Here is an 11388-nt window from a genome sequence, read left to right on the forward strand (position 1 = left end):
TACCACTGTGCCCTCTGAAATATCTTCCCCAATATGAACACATCTCTGTTCATCTCAAGTCTTTTCCTTTCTCATTCCTTCCATTTTTCCCTCAAAAAAAGACGTGACTTCTTCCCAACAACATTGGGTATTTAGGGAAACAGAACTGGCTACACTTTGACTTACCTACTCCAACTTGTTCTTTTGAGAGGAATCCAAAATCACTTTTGCTTCCCATTGCCACTTCCAGACCCAACTTTGACTATGTTCACTAAGTAGCCTCTCCTCCTAAGGCACTATCCAAATTTATCATCCAATTCAGATCCTGGTGATTGTCATCTATAAAACACTATGACCTTTCGTTTTCAATCACTTCAGTGTCTAACTCACAATTTTTCTGTTCTCCACAACTCCACAAATTCCCTCTTAACAAGGGAATTCCAATAAACATATTAATACTTCCTCAATTGCCCTAAATGCCTACTACCTCAATCTAATTACGCAAATGACCTGTTATACCTCAAGTACATACAGTGATAGTCATTCACTTGAGTTTATCACCCATAAGTATGCCACTTACTGGTTCATGAATTCCAATATTCCTTTATCTGATAGATGATCTGAATGATCTTTTATCCCATATTCCATGAACTATTCCCTATTCATTGAATGTTCTGCCCTGCTCACTTTAGCCTCTGAAGTTTTCCTTGCTTCCTTCAAGACTTACCTCAACCTACCTTCTTCAAGAGACTTTCTGATCCCCTCAGTTCCTAATTTCTTCCTCTTAATGGTTACTTTATGACTGCTCTGTATGTATCTTATGTGTATTCAGTTATTTACATATTGATTCTTTCATTGTCACGTATGGTCTTTGAGATTAAGGACAATTTTTTGCCCTTGTATCACCAGATCTCAGCACAATGTTCAGCACAAAATAAGCACTTGCATGTTTATTGACTAACTCTCCAGCTTATTAGTTCTTCTTAACTGTGATACAGAACTGTCACCTTATTCTTGGAAGTTTCATCACACTGCTGACTCATATTAAATTTGCAGTCCACTTACACCACCCACCCAGACCTTTTTCAGGCTGTTGAACCATGATGTCCCATTCTCTTCTTGTGAAGTTAAATTTTAGAAAGCAAATGAAAGATCTTTTTATATTTGATGCTACTGGGTTTCATCTTATTAGATTCAAGTTGTTACTCAAGAAAATCTTTTGGGATTTTGAGTCTTTCTCCCAATATATCTACAAATTTGATAAACATAATATCTGTACCATTGTCCATTGGTAAAAAAAAAAAATTAAACTGCATAGGTCCAAGTATATATCTACAAGATATTCCACTGAAGACTTCCTGCCAGGCTGACACTGAACTCTGAATTTGGTCATCCAACAAGTTCAGAGTTCATCTACTTGTATTGTTATCTAATATACATCTCTCCATCTTCTCAAAAATTGTTTAAGATATTGAAGCATGTTGCTTAGAGTTATATACACTATATCAACAGCATGCTTTGAATTGTTTTTTACTGTTTAACCATTTCTTTAATAAACTGTTTTAGACTTTTCCTAGGAATTTAAGATAGAAGAAGGAAATGGCAAACCAGCATATCTTTGCCAAGAAAACTCCAGATGGCATCATAAAGAGTTGGACACAACTAAAACAGAAGCTTAAGTCAAGTTTACTGGCCTGTGGTTTGCAAACTCTTTTCAATTTTGAAAATCAGGACATTGGCCTTTATCCAGTTTTACATGAGAAAATTTCTAGGCCAATCCTGTCACTTTCCTTTTGAAGAAACTGAAGCCCAAAAGGATTCTGATTTGCTCAAGCCTCTACAGTGGCAGAGTCCAGATTAGAAGTCAATATATCCCAATTCTCATTTTTCTACAATACTGTGGATATTTCTTGAATGAAGAAAATAATTATAGTGAGAAATAAATATGTATGTAATAAGGAGCAGAGTGGCGCTATAAATATGGATACTATTAGACCTGAAAGTATCTTAAGTAGGATACTTTGAAAATCACCGTTCTAAGAGCCATTTTGACAGAGTGCCCCGTCTTTGGCCAAGTCATCTTGGCAATCACACCAGCAGCCATACTCATGCATATAAATACATACATGTACATGTGGCATTAAATGGCAATGCTAAAAGGACTGAGCAAAAAAAATGGAGAAATTTCTATACCTTTTCCAGTTGTGGAACTATAGCCCAATCCACTTCACCTCTGTTCTTGTAAGGGGTGCATTTCTTCTCATTCTTATTTGCCTCATTCACCTCACCAGCCTAACAATTCTGGACCAGCGTGCCTCTCTGGTCACCTGTCCCCTGTGTATGCTGTTCCTCCTCCACGCCATTTGCATGTCAATTCCTCAAGGTCAGAGACCATCTTTGCTTTTACCTCCAAAGCTTAGGACAGTAAGTAGCAATATATTAAGCACTAAGTATGCTTTTTCAAATTGATTCATCCATGCGCTTTTTTCAGATTCAGTTACACAAAACTGCAATGCCCTTCCACTGCATTATTGATTATATGAACATATACAGGGGTACATGTGTGCCTACCTACCTCTTTTTTTTTTAATCATGCCCTGCTACTTGGGTAACTCCCTAAAGTCCTCCGCTAGAATGTGTCCTGGTCCAGGGATACAACCATCCACCATTCCTTGGGCAAAAATTAGCCAGCTGACATTGAAGCAGCTTTAAGGACAGCTCTGTAATAGAGTGGATAGGTCAGTGTACTTGGGAATCAAGACCACTGGAGCTCAAACTGTGCCAAAGATACAGGCTCTGTGGCAGTCACTAACTTCTTTAGGTTTCCAGTTAAATAAAATGGAAACAATATATTTACTATATATTTATACAAATATATAATTTGTTATAATAAATACTATATCATCAATAAAATATAAAAATTAATTTGTATGAATAATATATCTGCTCTAAAATGAAAATAATAATCACACCTAGCTCACAGGGTTTTTATGAGGATCAATAGAGATAGTATATTTAAAGTGCTTTGCAAACCTTAAAACACCACATAAATGTTAGCTATTTACCCTTATTCCATAGCTAGAGAGAATAACTATGTTTAATAATGTAGAAAAATGGTTTGCTGCATTAACATAGATAAGAATTGACGTTTTAAGAAGAGAACATTTGAGATACTATGTTTTTAAATGTTTATTTCAGAAAAATAAGTTGTGTCACTTGTTACCCTGGTTCCCATTTATCACAATAAAGGTAAAATTTAGATAGGGTGAGACTTTACCAAAAAAATTAAATAAATTTAGTCATGAGGGTAGATTTGTTTTAGCCATGGGTGCATAATGTATTTGGCTCCATCATAATCGCTGAAGTAGACTTTCAAATCAGGATGGATTACCTAAAAATCATTTTCCATGTTAGTTCATAAGCACAATTTCAGAAAATACTTTTTCCCAAACCTTTTTTTTTAGAAGAGATAGATAAAATGGCCAAAGGAAGAAATTAAAGAATAACAAAAATGAAACATTCCATGTCATTCTCATTTAATGATGTCAGGTGTGATAGAATAGCTATGAAGTAATGATCTGTGCCATTGATGGAACCTCCTTCGAGAGAATTGCTAAGAGATTCATGGCACTAAGGAAAGTTATGTCCGGTGCCACCCAGATCTTTGCCTGAAGATGCTGATCTTCAGGCTTGAACCTTCTAGGGTTTATTGTTTTCACCTTGCAGAAAGCATCTTGCCATTGTCATGCTCCCTTTCAGAAAGGTTCTTAAAATGAGAGAATGAATAGAGACCTGCATATAGCATGAAGCCATGGTATCCACATAAAGCTGCAGTGTATTACTCATAAAATGGTATTACATGCTGAAATCCGTACTGTTTACACGGTTTTACTTTTTTAATATATAATAGATCAATACTTTAATTTTGTGATAAATAAGCCTTCACAAAATAAATAACTTGTAAACTAAGATACTTTACCTCATAACCCATAATAACTTTTAGATTCTCCTCAGAAACATAGGCTGTAGATAGACCGATGTTGTTGAACTTACTGACTAAAATTCGATAATGTGGAGATTTTCTTAAATGCTGCAGAGAAGTGGAAAAACAAGTAATAAGGATGTGTATGGTAATTAATATGTGGCTCGTTTTTTTAAATGTCTAAAATAATTTTGAAGTTCACATAAAAACATGTAGACATTCACTATTATACAAATTATATGTTTGCCATACTAGGTTCCTCTGATGTAATAAAACCTAGTTTGTAGTGTTAAAATGTCAGGTACACCTCTGTAACAAAACATAAATGGCTTTAAGATTTCAAAGATATAGTAAAAAAAAAAAGTTCTCTTTCTTAGTCTGAGCCACTATTTCACTCAGATAAAGGTACATGATGAGGCACTGAGGAATAAAAACTATAACCATCCTCTAAATCATTTAGGGCCTAATTCGCCTGACTATCATGGGGCAACTGTGAATAGAATGCCAAGCCTGAAGTGAGGAACATCTGAGTTCAAATCTTGCTTCCAACACTTACTAGCTATGTGACCCTGGACAAATCACTTAACACTGTTTGCCTCAGTTCCTCATCTGTAAAATGAGCTGGAGAAGGAAATGGCAAACTGTCCCAATATCTTCCCCCAAGCCCCAAATGGAGCCACAAAGGATCAGACATGACTGAAACAACTAAATGATTATTTATCATAATTTGTAGTCTAAAAAGATGAACCATTAAAAAATCCATAAAATCTTTATCCAAATTGTATTCTTTGAATAACTTCTCTAAGATACAAATAATAAAATTATAATAACCCAGTTTTCATATAACTTAAAATCATATAAATCACCTGCCTTTCCTTTGTGCCCATTCATTGGCAAGAGGAACAATGTCAGCTTGTGGCTAGCAAGGATTTAGAATTATTCTGTTTCATTTCATACTAAGGCAAATTTATGTTGTTTGATGGTGGTGTTTACATGTTATATGGTCTCTGCTATATATTTTCATGATTAATTTAAACTCAGAAAATTTTAAAATAATAATTAAATTGCAGGGGAAAGGTCAGGTACTTGGACCCAGAAGATGTATATTCAAGACCCAAATCCTCCAATTTAGTTATTAACCTCCTCTTGGCCTTTGTCTCCTCATTTATAAAATATAGAAGTTAGACAAAATGTCTTTTAAAAGTCTTTTCTTGCTCTAATAGTCTATGAATCTCGAATATGATATTCGACTTTGTTACATATTTAGATTTTCTTTAAAGCTGAACTCATTAATGATCAACTTCTTTGTACCTAGATTAAATTGAAATGTGTGAACCCACGTGAATTATCTTTACTTATTTTGTAAAAGTAAATATTTTCAAACCTGTTTCTCAGGAGGATATTTCTGTTTTAGCCACTCTTCTGGAGCTCTGGCTTCTACATCCCAACCAATAATCACTCCTGAATAGCCAAGTGTTTTGTGCTTTATCACCATTCCCACGTTAAACTGAACAAATTCTGGCCTTGGGCTTCGAATTCGAGTTGGTTCTATCATAGCAATGATAAAAATAATAAGCAGAGAAAATATTTGATTTGAATTGCAGCATTTTCAAGATCTGAGTATCGTAACACATATTACCTTCCCCAAAGGCAGTCGAATAAATAGGCTTCAAACCAAAAAGGCAACCAGAATGAAAGGCATGAATGGAAGACTATAGGTTCAACTACTATAACACTAAGCCTTATAAGATTAATATTTGACTCATTTGGAATGTCTTAATATCCCTTTCTAGTGGTACTAACACATAAGAGTCCCAATAACAGGTACTAGTCTAAGTAACCCACAAACAGAATAATTAATCAAGTTAAAAAAAAAAGATAGGTGAAGGGATAGTGTACATTTGCATAAGAAATCCATACATGGATATAAATTCAATAGAAAAAAATATGGATTACCTAAAGAATAAAAACTAGCTCTAGATACAGCTTGCTCTATTGCTCATCAGGTATATTACCTATCTCTAAATGAATTTCTGATCCTTTCTCATAGCCATCCTATCCCGGCCCATTTTCTTTCTGGGGTGCTTTTGTTGGCATTGTTACTGTTTTTTGAAAAGATCAATCTCACCCCAAACAAGCCTCACCTTCAAATTCCATGGTTATTCTCACTGTCTTTTCCCTTCCCTCACAGTAAGAAGGTTTGTTAATGATGGTAGATGGGGGCAAGGTTTTTAAAAGTGGGTTTTATTCACTAATAGAATTCTGGTCTTATTTTATCAAAAAAAAAACGAGAAAGGAGTTGATCTCCCTAGGTCATTTTCAGTTTGTAGGGACTTGTTTTTCATAGGATACTGAACTATTGTGTTTATAATGCCTATCTTCGGGAAGGATGGTGGAAACTTTGCTACATCCCAACTAAACTAAAGATAGTACTTTTAAGGGACAAGGTACAGTGATTCATTAAGAAGTTCACTCAAATGTTTTTAATAGATATGATCATTACATTATCTTAAACGTAAAATGTTTCTAGAAATATATGTATACATCATCCTTCTTGTGTGCTATGTTACTATTATTCTCCATTCCAAAAATTCTCAACCACAAACCATTCTACACTTTGCATTCAAAGGCAAAGTTTCAGTTTTTGTTATGGTCATTATATGCATCTGTATCCTGATCAATTCAGCTAACTTACTAGGCTGCTATTTAAAAAGGAGTATTTTTATTACACATATGTTTTCCTTTTCCAAAACCTACATCTAAAATGTGCATGGTAATAAATTTGATGTTTACAAAGATGGCTTTTAGATATTTTTGCTCTTATGGATAAATCATCATAATTTCAATGAGAAAAATTAAGGCAATAATACAAAATAAATAACCCCAGCCCAAGTAAATACATGATCAAGTGAAAAAAAAATTTTTTTTCAGTTCATGCTCAATTTAACACCAACTGTTCAAAATATTTTATACTGCGGTGAGGACTGAAATACGTTTAATTTCTTGTTGATCATGAAGACAGGAAATATCGATTTTTTTAATGCCCATTTTCTGACTGGCCCAATACCTGCAAAGTAAGCATGGATATATTCTTCACCTTCATCGAACCAATTCCTAGAATGAAAAAGATGCAGGCTCATTTATTGTAAGGGTACAAACTAATGTGAATATGCAATTAATTTAAAAGCTAATTCAAAAGAGACCATGAAAAGCAATATAAAATACATCATTGATATTCAATATATTATTCTGTTACCACTGAAGAGTTTGTCATTCCCAGCCCAAACTATTCTCAAGCTTCAAGATTAAGTTCAGATATTCAATTGCTGAATGCAGAATTTTAGGATGCAATTATCTGAGGAAAATATTGGAATCTGATCATCTCCCTAATCATTCTAATAGAAAGGTTTGCTTCCAGTCCTTGGACATCTTATGTCTATAAAAGAGAAAGCTAGTTCATGAACCATTTCTTGATGGTGATTTACATTATTCAATTTCTGAATTCATTTCTGAAAATTTTAGAAACTGAGCAGCTCTACAAGCATACCATTGATCAGGTTTAACAAATGGCACAAACTTAGTCTCAAAGAACCTCCCATATATCTTCTGACAGAGAAGATAGAAACAAAGTAATAGCCAGACACACAGAAATGGACAGAGCTGTAGTCAAGAAACAGTGTGATTGAAGGGTCTGCAGGCAATAGGGTGCTGCTTGTGGGACAAGCAGAACTGTGGTGTCGAGGTGAGTGAGCACAGAATAAACAACCTTTAATCCATTCAGAAAACCCAGTTTCCACTGAAGTAAGTAAGAGAGAGAGTGTGTGAATAACACACTAGGTCCCATCACAACTCTTGTGGCGATTCAGAAACTCCACTTAAGTAAAAAGCATGGGAGCATGAGGGCAGCTAGGTCACACGGTGGAGAGAGCACCCAGCCTGAGGTCGGGAAGACTCATCTTCCCAAATTCAAATCTGGCCTCAGACACTAGCTATGTGATCTTGGACAAGTTGCCTAACCTTGTTTTGCCCATTTCCTCATCTGCAAAATGAGCTGGAGGAAGAAATGGCAAATGACAAACCACGCCAGTATCTTTGCCTTGAAAACCCCCAAAAGGGGTCACAAAGATTCAGAAATGACTCAGCAACAACAATAATGTGAATATGGGAGGAAGATTTTTGAATTATAATTTTAGTATACTGCCCCAGCTAGAATACTGGGGCCACAATATTTCTAAACAGTAGAAAAATACTGTTAACTAATAGATACCTGAAGGAAGGTAGAAACAAATTCTCATTTTTAGCTTGACCCACAGGGGACTTTTCTGTGCTTAGAAAACATCCTCTCTGCCCAGCTCCTTGACACATAAACCGTGAGCAGATGCTATCTCCCTGGCTCTTTTAAAGAATTAAATTATATTCTCTGGGAAATCATATCAAATGTATATTTACACAAATTCTGATTAGCCAAAACGAAAATTTTAGTATTAAAAATAGAAAATATCTGACACCACAAAGAGAATTCACCATGAAAAGCTAGTTCTGTGTGGCCCCCAAGTGAGGATGGCCGTAAATAAATTGTCGTTTTTTTAGTGGAACAGAATATTATTGCACCATAAGGAACAGCAAATACAAGGAATTCGGAGGTACACAAAGACTGAAATGGTTTGTGCATAGTGAAGAAAATGAGCCAAAAGAAGGGTATCAACATTGATGAAACAATGTAGTAAATGAAGATGAGAAAACTCCAGTCAAATTGAATAGATGAGAGTATGAAATTGTTAAAAAGTATATATCCTTCCTATTAATGCACTAAACTGCAAAAGGAGAAAGTGGCTATTGGTTGTAATTGCTCAAATTTATTTAATTGTTTTGGAGAAAATGTACATTCCAGGAAGGAGGTATCTAGATGTTTGTTAGACTGTCTGCTTTATCAAAACAAAATCTCTGGTGACAGCTTGATGATTCGGTGGATTAAGAGCCAAGCCTAGTGGCAGGAAGTCCTGGGTTAAAATCTGGCCTCAGATGTTTCCTAGCTGGACAAGTCCTTAATCCCCATTGGACAAGTCACTTAACCCCCATTGCCCAGCCCTTACCGCTCTTCTGCCTTAGAACTAATACACAGTATTGATTCTAAGATGGAAGATAAGGATTTAAAAAATGTCTGTATACACATGTACATGTATATGTGTACGCATATGTTTATAAAGACCGACACATTTTTGTTTTGACAAACATCTGAATGCCTTCCTGGGAAAGGATATAGATAGATGGATGGATGGATGGATGGATGGATGGATGGATGGATGGATGGACAGATAGACACATACACATTAATATATTTTGTTCTGATACTGCATAAAGTATATGTAAATTCTATTTTATATATTTGCCACCAGTAAAGGAGTTCCGTTCTGATAAGGTATGATCAAGACATGGAGGTACTGACAAGTTCTGTCTGTTCTTGTGAAGCTAACAAGGTTTCAAATACAAGCCAGGAAAAAGAAGCCTATTCTCTCCCACCCAGCCAAGCAAAGTTGCTAGAGTTGCTTTTCCAAATTGGGATGAGATGATGAGCTTTTTGGCCACAGCAATAATCAAAGACCATCAACCACTAGGTTGTGAAGATGTTATCTGCATGGGTGGAAAAGATCACCCATATCAATAAAGTTGAAACATCAAAATATGTGAATAAGTATAGTATAAATTATATTCCTATAAACCAAAGTCTGGTTTATATGATACTTGAGTATAGCCTATGATTTCTCATATTATTTTATTGGTGGTGGGAAAATGATATAGAAAGACCTGGGGATGGTAGGGGAGAACTAAAAAGGAAATAATAAAGTTTAAAGAGGCGTGTAAAGATTTTTTTTAATCTACTTGAAATCATTAACTTAGCTAGTAATTTTCATGGAACCATGTTGTATAATTATTCTTGGTGTTATCCATATTTTTCTTTTTAATATTTAGGCATGCAATGTTCAAGATTTGGAGGCAACCCTTATTCAGACTACATAGTATATGACAGAGTGGACTATTTGGTCAAATTGATTGACATCAAGATATCTGTTTATATTGTTATCCTATTCATTCTCTCTTTTCTTTCATGATCTCAAGATGGCTGACATAGTTTTGGGTGGAAGTTGCCAGAAGCAGATTTTAGCTTCATAACAGAAAGATTTCATAACCTTTGAGCTCTTCAAAACTAGAGTGGGCTACCTCCAGAAGTAATGGGTTCCCCCTCCCCGGAGGTCTTCTACTAGAGACTTTTAAGAAAGGATATAGGAAGAATCTCTTCTGAGGTACAGATTGGACTGCATAAACTCCAAAGATCTCTACTAAAATTCTTTGGCTATGGCTCATTTTTATGCTCTCTCCAGCCAATTCTCAAACTAGGTTTCAGACTATCCGATGAAAAAGTAGATTTCAGAAATATTAATGAGAAAGGGCATGGAAGGTCCCTGAATCAATCCTTATTGAGCTACCCAATTCAGCTGATTTGCTGACAAATCAGTGTTCGTCTATGTAAATTAATTACAATATACAAATTTGGGGGGAAAGTCAAATGACTTATTTCCAAAGTTTTTTTTTTCTTTTCTTTCCTGGGTATTTGATTGAACAAATATTTATAAAGCATCTACTGTATGCAAGTCTAAGCACTGGAGATACAAAGACCAAATGACAGTGTGTACCCTCACAAAACTTACAATCTCCTTGGAAAATACAACATGCACACACATAAATCACAGAATCACCAAATCTCAGAGTCAGAAGGAACTTCAGAGACCTAACCTTGAATTAGATTATTACTATTTAAATTATCACTGTTTTAATTGTTAATTTATTTTATTATTAAAATATCAGTATTAAATTCAGTCTGTGACAGTATGATGGAGACCAGGGAAAGATCTAGATTAGATGCTCTGAGAAAGGAAAGACCACTTTCAACTGGAGGAGAAGAGGAAGGGAGCTAAGAAAAGGCTATTGAGGAGGAGGTGGCACCTGAATTGAGGTTTATAGGAAAAGGATTCATTCAGACTTAGAACCTGACTTCTCTTTTCTCTTTCATCAATTCACAAACTCCTTATTGCCCTCAATTCTAAAATGGGGCAAGATCTGCTTTCATGGAGAATTCTTCAAACTACTGAATAAAGATTTCAAATTAAAGCCCAAAGTATTGAATAGACTTGACTTCTCTGCCCTTAGTTATGCAAAGTAATGTCTAGAATCTGGCAAATGTCTGTTCAGCTTATAAAATGTGCTATTACTTTCTTCAAAGTTCTCCATGCTATTTTATTATTTTAAATCCAAGACCTTTGGTATATTGTGGGGGAGAAAGGAGCAAGAAGGAGTTCTGTGCAAAGATTCCCTTTGCCCTAGTTGTAAAAAATGGAGCTTATGATTTTTGCTATACCCTACATCTCTAC

Source organism: Monodelphis domestica, chromosome 2 (genome assembly GCF_027887165.1).
Source record: "Monodelphis domestica isolate mMonDom1 chromosome 2, mMonDom1.pri, whole genome shotgun sequence".
Taxonomy (NCBI): Eukaryota; Metazoa; Chordata; class Mammalia; order Didelphimorphia; family Didelphidae; genus Monodelphis; species Monodelphis domestica.